At 42.1% G+C, this 10,371-nt stretch overlaps 1 pseudogene; it reads left to right on the top strand.

Annotated features, from left to right (window-relative positions):
• The first annotated feature begins 5,588 nt into the window (after positions 1-5,588).
• On the top strand, positions 5,589-6,525 carry LOC149973233 (general transcription factor II-I repeat domain-containing protein 2A-like; annotated as a pseudogene).
• Positions 6,526-10,371: the final 3,846 nt, after the last annotated feature.

The following is a 10,371-nucleotide window of genomic DNA, read 5'->3' as shown; positions in this document are numbered from 1 at the left end:
TTTCCTTTTTTATATTTTGCTCCATTCCCGTCTGGGTTGTTTTTGTTCACTTTTCCCCTGTTGAATTGCATTGACATTTAGTCTTTCCATTCTGTCCACCTGCTGGTCAACAGCCTCCATTGCTCTTGCTTCATCCATTAGAGCGGTGAGAGTGAGGTCTCTCATGCGCAGAAACCATTTGCGCAACACATTTGAGTGACAATTGTCAATCACTTGGTCCTTTATGTAATCATATTTCACATCTCCATAATCACATGTAGCAGCCAACTGTTTCAGTCTGCCCACAAACGTGTCCAATGATTCCGCCTTTGCTTGTTCAGCTTGCCTAAACAAATGTCACTCGAATGTGTTGCGCAAATGGTTTCTGCGCAAGAGGGACCTTACTCTCACCACTCTAATGGATGAAGCAAGAGCAATGGAGGCTGTTGACCAGCAGGGCTGCATCTTTGACTCCTGAAGCAGTGATGAACAGTTTGAAACTATTAAGACATTTTTCCCATCGCAAACCAACACTGGCTGGGTTGGAATGCACATCAAACAGCGGGAGAGAAGGTAAGCTCAGTGCCTTTATTCTTAGTTTCTTTTGCAAGCGCACTTGTTTGCTTGTTAGCTGTGTTAACTGAACATATTCACTTTTCCTGCACTCTCCCAGCTTCTTGAGTGGATAAGGTTTATTTTAAATCCATATCCTCGTCGCTAGTTGTAATGAATCGACTTGACTCAGACATCATTGACTTGTACTTTATTCCTGATCTCTCAGGCTCAGCCTCCTTCTGTTCCTCCAGTGACTCCTTATGCCCCGCTGGTATTGCACTACTAGGTGTCGCTAATACACTACAGTAACGTTAGCTAGCGAGCCAGCCAGCTAACATTAGCTAGCTAGCTAACAGTACACTTTAACTTGAAAATAAAATGACTTTCTGACAAAAATAGAAACTTGTAACATCTGATTTTTTTTAATTAATATTTACAGATGGCATACACGTTTGTTAATAAGGCACATGAAAGTTCACATGTTCCAGAAGGCATTTCTGCCCCAAAAAAACGCATTTTGATGAAACAAAAGAAAGGTTCACGTTCAAATGGCTCTCCTGTGAAGTAGTGACGTGCAACATTTCCTGAGCCTCGTTTCCTGAAACAAGTTACATAGTCCTTATAGGCTGAGAAGGGACCTGATCTCAGATGATGTGGATGTAATATTTGCCTCACTCAGGTTCATTTGCCTCACCTAAAACCTATTTTCGTGGGAAGATGCTATAGACCGCCAAGTGCCAAAAGTCAGTATTTGGACTTTATGTGTGAAATGCTCAACAATGCATGTGATATCAACAGAGAGTTATATTGTCTGAGTGACGTAAATGTTGACTGGTGGTCATCAAGCTGTCCACTCAAAAAGAAGCTTCAAGCTGAAACCGATGCCTGCAATTTTGTTCAGGTGGTCTGTCAACCTACCAATGTAATTACAAACAGAAGAGGAACTAAATCCTCCACGTGTATTAACCACATATTTACTAATTTGGCAGAAATCTGCTCTAAATCAGTATCCACACCCATTGGATGTAGTGATCAGAATATAATAGCCATATATAGACTGGGACTAAAATTGTGTATTAGTGATCAAAGGGTTCCAAAAGGGTTCTTCAGCTGTCGCCATAGGAGAACCGATTTTGGGTTCCATGAAGAAACCCTCTGTGTAAAGGGTTCTACATGGAACTCAAAAGGGTTCTACCTGGAACCAAAAATGGTTATTCAAAGGGTTTTCCTATTGGGACATCCGAAGAACCCTTTTAGGTTCTAGATAGCACCTTCTTTTCTGAGTGTACAAGAGGTTATACAGTGATTCCTATGTCAAAGACATGAAACATATTTGTTGGTTTGATGTGTGTAATGAGGGACAACCTGACGATGCACTTGAAGCATTTACTGTATGAAAATGCTCCTTCCGGTTACTGAAAGGCATACGCCAATCAAGAAACTGACTATTAGAACTGCCAAATCCCCATGGATAGATGATTCATTAAAAAACTGTATGGCTGAGAGGGATGAGGCAAAGGGAAGAGCAAATAAGTCTGACAACATAGCAGATTGGCAAACATTCAGTAAATTGAGAAATCCTGTAACTAAACTAAACAAAAATAAGAAGTAACTATAATATGGAACAAAGATACAATTATATAAATAATTCTTAATTGAGACAGATGGCCTTTTCATCACAAAGCCCTTTGATAATGCAAACCACTGTAATTAGTGCGCTGAGAGTCAGGAAGCAACTTCAGGTTGTGAGTGTTTTAATAAATAAATGAAACAATTAACACGTAACACAAACAAAGCACCGACATGAAAACAGAGTAAATAACAGGAAAGGACAAAGGGGAGTGACAGATATAGGGAAGATAATCAAGGAGGTGATGTAGTTCAGTTGAGTGTCTTTAGGAGCAGGTGCACGAGACGATGGTGACAGGTGTGCGGGACAATCAGCAGCTTGATGACCTAGAGGCCAGAGAGGGAGTATACATGACAGTACCCCCTCCCCGATGTACCCCGTCCCCCAGTACCCCCTCCCCGATACCAGCTGAGGCACGGGAACCTGTCGAGTCAGCTGGGGAGTGGGAACCTGACAGATCAGTTGAGGAAGGGGAGCCTGGCGATCCGGCTGAGGCATGAGAACCTGACGAGCGGGTGGTAGCAGGTGTCATGACGTTAGCCTGGGGGTAGGTTTATGACAGTCATAAATACCTCTTCCCCTCTTTTTCCTCTCTCTATCCTACTGATGTTACATTTGCAAACCCCTTGGTTAACATAGAGATTATGGGAACATTAGAAGGTGGGGGGAAATGAACTATATTCTGGTAATCCGACCTATTGAACATATGAGGTGGTACTTAATGAATATGATGTCAGTTCGGTTGTCATCTGAGACATTCTCATCAATGATAAGATGACATAAACGCTACAGTGGGAAGTCTAAACATCAGAGTTATCGGATTCACATGGAATTGTTGTTCAATTTATATGTTTGAATATGAAATTATTCGTGATGGGATGAAATGTGATTTTATCTTCTAAAATGTGAGAATTGGAATGATGTCAGAATGGTTCAGATAATAACTACAGAACGAAGCCAACATCAGCGTGAGCTTTGGTTGCAAATGGTATGAACTTTGAACTCTTATTCACTACAGAAGTGATACCTCCAAGCCGTTGAGTTAGCAACAGCAGCTGCAAACGAGGGTTAGGAAGGAACAGACAGAGTATCCGGTCTATCACACTACGACGTTACTACAACGGATCCAATTGACCACCAGAGACATTCTTCAAAGGACAAAGGACAAAGGTTTGGCAACACGACCTTCCATCTATCACCAACCTACCGAATATTTATTGCATTTTCCTTTTCCAAATGGGCAGTAATTTAGAATGCATAAGATACTGTATTTACGATAGCACAGCTTCTTCCTTTGTTACTCAGTCTTCCCGCTCTTTCACTCAAACCCAGCCCTTTTCTTTTGTGTAACAGGCTGTCATATCTGTTCCGCCCGCCAGGGACGTTTTCCTTTATGACGTAATTTGTAATCAAGTTATGATTAATTATGTGTATGTGTAATTCTGTGTGATTAGTTAGGTATTTAGTAAATAAATAATTGAACCCAATTTTGTATTGCTGATTCAACTTGTTAGCCAGGGTTCATGAAGATAACCAAGAATTTACAACTTTCAGATGAGACTGAATTAAGGTGGCGATTAATATTGACTGCTATTGATGTAAAATATTACTAGATCTTTAAGAGTTTATTCAGAACATAACAGCTCTATAAATATTATTTTGTGGTGTCTCGACTCTCTAGTTAATTACATTTACATGATTAGCTCAATCAGGTAATATTAATTACGGATAAATTATTTTATAGAATAGCATGTCATATCACTTAATCCGGCAAAGCCAAAGACACGACACAGGGGAGCCTGACGAGCCGGCTGAGGCAGGGAAGCCTGGCAATCTGGTTGAGGCATGAGAGCCTGTAGAAGTTCCCGACCCGACGTCATTACTCTGACACAAAAAATAAAAAAACACTTCCCTGATTACCTTCCCTATATTTGTCACTCCCTTTGGTTCCTTCCCAAAGGCGTCATTGTTTCTGTTTCTGTGTCATGTCTGTGTGCGGGTTGGCAGCGGAATACTTTATGAATTCTATTTTCTTCATCTTCAATTTAGGCCTAGCAGACGGTGTGTTCCTTTAGGCCTGGAGGGAGGCAAAGGTCATTCCACTGCCCAAGAATAGAAAAACACCATTTACTGGTTCAAACAGCCAACCAATCAACATGTTAATGGTGTTGATGCAAACTTTTAAAAATCCTGTTTGACCAAATATAATGTTATTTAACAGAAAACAGAAAAACAACAGACTTTCAGCATGCTTACTGGGAAGGGCACTCAACATGTTTGGTTGGCACTGACACAAATGACTAATGATTGGCTGAAAGAAATGAATAATAATACGATTGTGGGAGCTGTTTTGTAAAACTTAGGTGCAACTTTTGATATCATTGACTACTTTCAACCGATTGCTGAAAAAAACATAGGTTTTTACAGGCTCTGCCTTGTCATGCATTGACCATTACCTATCTCATAGAAAACAGAGGGTTTTCTTTAATTGAACTCTCTCTAATACACATTTGGTATGGTGTAACACAGGGCAGCCAGGCCATTATTGTTTTCTGTTTTTAATAATGACCTTCCAATGACCTTAAATATAGCCTGCTTGTCTATGTATGCTGACAACTCAACCGTATACACCAGACCTGGGCAAAGGCTGGCCCGGGGGCATATGTGGCCCGCGACCTGATTCAATATGCCCCGTGGAATCATGCTCAGATCACATTAAGAATTTGCGATAGTAAAGTTTTGAAAAACGTATTAGTTATTCAAATTAAAAGCCCAATTAATACACGCCTTTGTGTAATGATTTATCTCCCACCGCTTGTGGGACATTTATTTTGAAGACACGTATAAATAACAACTGCACAAGGACAGACAGTGACTGACAGGCTGACACACACGTCACAGTCACAAGTAGTAGCTAGCTAGAAATTGCGCAAAAGAGTTTTTCTTAGATTTCAAAGAAAACAAAAGTAGACAATGAATTTAGGGTGTTCCAGCAAGAGTGGACATCGAAATATTTCTTTATTGAGTTATCAGGGAAAGTTGTGTGCTTATTGTGCAAAGAGAGCATCGCTGTCTTGAAAGACTACAACTTATCCCGACACTTCCAGACAAATCATGCAGAGAAATATAGGAATATGTCTTCTGAGCAGGAGGCAAGTGCATTGAAAGAGTTGCTTTTTCAGTTGCAAAATCAGCACGGACTTTTCACAAAAGCGCATTCAGCAAACAACGGAATTGCGAGAGCTAGATATGTACTGTCCCACAAAATTGCTAAACATAGCAAGCCATTCGCTGAGGGCGAATTCATTAAAGAGTGCTTAATTGACTCTGCAGCCATAATTTGCCCGACAAGAAAGAGCTGTTTGAAAATGTTTCCCTGTCAAGATGAACAGTGACACGGCGTGTTGAGGACATTTCAGAGAATATGGAACAACAGTTGAAAAACAAGGTAAAGGATTTCACCTATTTCTCCTTGGCCCTGGATGAGAGCGGTGAGGCAGGTGACACGGCTCAGTTGTTGATATTCTTACGAGGCATAACCCCAGACTTTGTTATTACAGAGGAGAGTGCTTCAGTGCAGTCAATGAAGAGCACAACCACAGGGAAATATTTATTGGAGGAGGTTAATAAGTGTGTGGCAAAGCTGGTACTGAGTTTTGAAAAGTTATCCACTGCGATCACTGATGGGTACCCAAACTTGACAGGAAAAAACGTTGGCCTTTTGAAAAGGATACAACATCAAGTAGCTGAGCTGAACCCAGATCAGAAAAGGATTTTCCTGCATTGCATTATTCATCAGGAGGTGCTCTGTAAATGTGTTCTGAAAATGAGCCATGTTGAGGATACAGTCACTGAAGTGGTAATCTTCATAAGAGCAAACTCTTTAAACCACATACAGTTTGTCTCGCTGCTGGAAGAAACAGTCGGGTCATGCAGGTCTCTCCTACCACAATAACGTGAGATGGCTGAGTTTGGGGAAGGTGCTTAAAAGGGTGTGGGACCTGAAGTCAGAGATTGCTGAGTTTTTACAAATGAAAGGAAAATATGTGGATTTCCCTTAACTGCAAGAATAAGAATGGTTGGCTGATTTTGCCTTCACCGTGGACATCATGACCCTCATGAATGAACTGACTTCCAAACTACAAGGGAAGGGCCTTTTTACACATCAGATGTACAGCCTTGTCAAAGCCTTCAAGGGAAAATGACTCCACCTGACCCGCCAAGTAGAAGCCCACAATCTCATCCACCTTTCTACACTACTAGTCTGTTCCTTATCAGATGACCAGCGGGAGAAGTATACATCGCTGCTGCATGCCTTGAACGGTGAGTTTTCTTGTCGTTTTTGGGGATTTGGAAAATGACACGCTGTTGGTTTCCTTTCACCTTCAATGTGGATAACACTCCCACTGACCTGCAACTTGAGCTTATCGATCTTCAGTCTGATGCAGTGATTTGAGAACTATTCAAAACAATGCCACTGACGAGGTTCTATGCGTCTCTCGATGAACAAAGCTTTCCAACTATTAGGAGTCATGCTCAGAAGATGTTTGTACTGTTTTGGCAACCTATGTATTTTCAGTGATGAAATGTACCAAGTCAAGGCACAGACCATCTCTTACTGACTCTCACCTCTCAGCAATCCTGCGCATAGCGACATCAGAAACTATAGCCGACTTCACTGCTCTAGTCAATGCCCATCAGAGGCTTCACTCCTCACACTGATTGAGTAGTTTACATGTACTGTTGAGCTCTCTCTCTTTCTAGTGTTTTTGTGCACACCCATTGACAAGAGTTCTGTCCGTGGTGCTGAATGCACAGTGTAGTTTTCCCTCGGTGTAGTTCATTGCATGTTTAATAAAAAAATACTTACCAAAAGGAGAATGTGGAGGTGGTTTATTTCTGTGCATGTTAAAAAAGGTAAAATAAGTTGCATACCTGGATGTGATTTACAGTAGATATATCTGTCAACACAGTCAAACACATGATGTATAATCCTGTAATATCATTCTGGCCCGTGATGGCCAAAATATATTCTAATGTGGCCCTCCATGGAAAATAATTGCCCAGGTCTGGTATACATGTTTGCTATGACAGTAAAAAAATAACTGCCACCATTAAGTGGGAAGTGGTCTGTACATTATAAGGCATTGCTCAGCTTTCTTGACATCTCAATCAACCAAATTGGTCCTACAGGCACTAGTTTTGTTGAACCTGGACTCCTGACTCGTTGTGTGGTCATGTGCGGCAAAGAAGTACAAAGGCAAATTGACGTTGGTCCACAACAGAGCAGCATATATTGCACTTAGACGTACACAGAGGGTGAATGTCAACAGCATGCACGTCAGTCTCGCATGGCTCAAAGTTGATGGGAGTTTGACTGCATCACTATTGGTCTTTGTGTGAGTTGTCACACAAGACATGCAACTAGAGGTCTCTTCACAGTCCCCAGGTCCAGAACAGAGTTTTAAATAGATCCATGACTGCATGGAACTCTATGCCACCTCAAGTACCTCAAGCTAGCAATAAAAACAGATTCCAAATCCAGAAGAAGAAAAACAAATTGCTCTGTGAAGGGAGTAGTACACAGAGTTGTACCAGATCTTCAGTTTCTTGCTAATTTCTCACAAGGAATAGCTTTCATTTCTCAGAACAAGAATAGACGGATGAGTTTCAGAAGAAAGTTATTTGATTCTGGCCCATTTGAGCCTGTAATCGAACCCAAAAATGCTGATGCTCCAGATACTCAACTAGTCTAAAGAAGGCCAGTTTTATTGCTTCTTTAATCAAGACAACAGTTTTCAGCTGCGCTAACATAATTGCAAAAGGGTTTTCTAATGATCAATTAGCCTTTTAAAATGACAAACTTGGATTAGCTAACACAACGTGCCATTGGAACATAGGAGTGATGGTTGCTGATAATGGGTCTCTGTTCGTCTCTTATAGATGTTTGATTAAAAATCAGCCATTTCCAGCTACAATAGTCATTTACCACATTAACAATGTCTACACTGTATTTCTAATCAATTTGATGTTATATTAATGGACAAAAGACATTTCTAAGTGACTGTAAACTTTTGAATTGTAGTGTATAGAATGGTCCTGTATTTGGCTCCATCCATCTTCCCATCAATTTTAACCATCTTCCCTGTCCCTGCTGAAGAAAAGCAGGCCCAAACCATGATGCTGCCACCACCATGTTTGACAGTGGGGATGGTGTGTTCAGGGTGATGAGCTGTGTTGCTTTTACGCCAAACATAACGTTTTGCATTGTTGCCAAAAAGTTCCATTTTGGTTTCATCTGACCAGAGCACCTTCTTCCACATGTTTGGTGTGTCTCCCAGGTGGCTTGTGGCAAACTTTAAACAACACTTTTTATGGATATCTTTAAGAAATGGCTTTCTTCTTGCCACTCTTCCATAAAGGCCAGATTTGTGCAATCCTTGTATGAGCTGAAAGTTTAGAGGGACGGCCAGGTCTTGGTAGATTTGCAGTGGTCTGATACTCCTTCCATTTCAATATTATCGCTTGCACAGTGCTCCTTGGGATGTTTAAAGCTTGGGAAATCTTTTTGTATCCAAATCCGGCTTTAAACTTCTTCACAACAGTATCTCGGACCTGTCTGGTGTGTTCCTTGTTCTTCATGATGCTCTATGCGCTTTTAACGGACCTCTGAGACTATCACAGTGCAGGTGCATTTATACGGAGACTTGATTACACACAGGTGGATTGTATTTATCATCATTAGTCATTTAGGTCAACATTGGATCATTCAGAGATCCTCACTGAACTTCTGGAGAGAGTTTGCTGCACTGAAAGTAAAGGGGCTGAATAATTTTGCACGCCCAGTTTTTGATTTGTTAAAAAAGTTTGAAATATCCAATAAATGTCATTCCACTTCATGATTGTGTCCCACTTGTTGTTGATTCTTCACAAAAAAAATACAGTTTTATATCTTTATGTTTGAAGCCTGAAATGTGGCAAAAGGTCGCAAAGTTCAAGGGGGCCGAATACTTTCGCAATGCACTGTATATTTCTCTTTGACCTGCTGCTGCTGACTATCAGGCAGTGAGCAGGCTGTGAGTGAGTGAGTGAGTGAGTGAGTGAGTGAGTGAAGGGTGGAGAGGACGGTGTGTGTTGCAGGGGGGGTGTGTGTTGCATTGTGAGCACTGGTTGAGAGAGTGCTGCAAACATCCGTAGCCATGAAAAAAAGCCATGAAGTGCTTTGAAAGGCTGGTAATGGCTCACATCAACACCATCTTCCCAGAAAACCTAGACCCACTCCAATTTGCATACCGCCCAAACAGATCCACAGATGATGCAATCTCTATTGCACTCCACACTGCCCTTTCCCACCTGGACAAAAGGAACAACTATGTGAGAATGCTATTCAATGACTACAGCTCAGCGTTCAACACCATGGTATCCTCAAAGCTCATCACTAAGCTAAGGATCCTGGGACTAAACACCTCCCTCTGCAACTGGATCCTGGACTTCCTGACAGGCTGCCCCCAGGTGGTGAGGGTAGGTAGCAACACATCTTCCATGCTGATCCTCAACACTGGAGCCCCTCAGGGGTGCATGCTCAGTCCCCTCCTGTACTCCCTGTTCACCCACGGCTGCATGGCCAGGCACGACTCCAACACCATCATTAAGTTTGCAGACAACACAACAGTGGTAGGCCTGATCACCGACAACGACGAGACAGCCTATAGGGAGGAGGTCAGAGACCTGGTCGGGTGGGGCCATATAATTGTGGACTGTCGACGGGGCTGTAGTGGAGCAGGTTGAGAGATTCAATTTCCTTGGTGTCCATAGCCCCAACAAACTAGAATGGTCCAAACACACCAAGACAGTTGTGTCAGATCCTCAAAAGGTTCTACAGCTGCAACATCGAGAGCATCCTGTTGGTTGCATAACTGCCTGGTACGGCAATTGCTCAGCCTCTGACCGCAAGACACTTAAGAGGGTAGTGTGTACGGCCCAGTACATCACTGGGGCTAAGCTGCCTGCCATCCAGGACCTCTACACCAGGCGGTGTCAGAGGAAGGCCCTAAAAATTGACAAAGACCCCAGCCATCCCAGTCATAGACTGTTCTCGCTACTACTGCATGGCAAGCGGTACCGAGTGCCAAGTCTAGGACGAAAAGGCTTCTCAACAGTTTTTATCCCCAAGCCATAAGACTCCAGAACAGGAAATCAAATGGCTA

This window comes from Oncorhynchus mykiss, chromosome 21 (assembly GCF_057628025.1).
Source record: "Oncorhynchus mykiss isolate SJ-2025 chromosome 21, ASM5762802v1, whole genome shotgun sequence".
NCBI lineage: Eukaryota > Metazoa > Chordata > Actinopteri > Salmoniformes > Salmonidae > Oncorhynchus > Oncorhynchus mykiss.
Note: the sequence above shows the minus strand (reverse complement) of the source record. Positions and strands in the feature narration are given on the sequence as shown.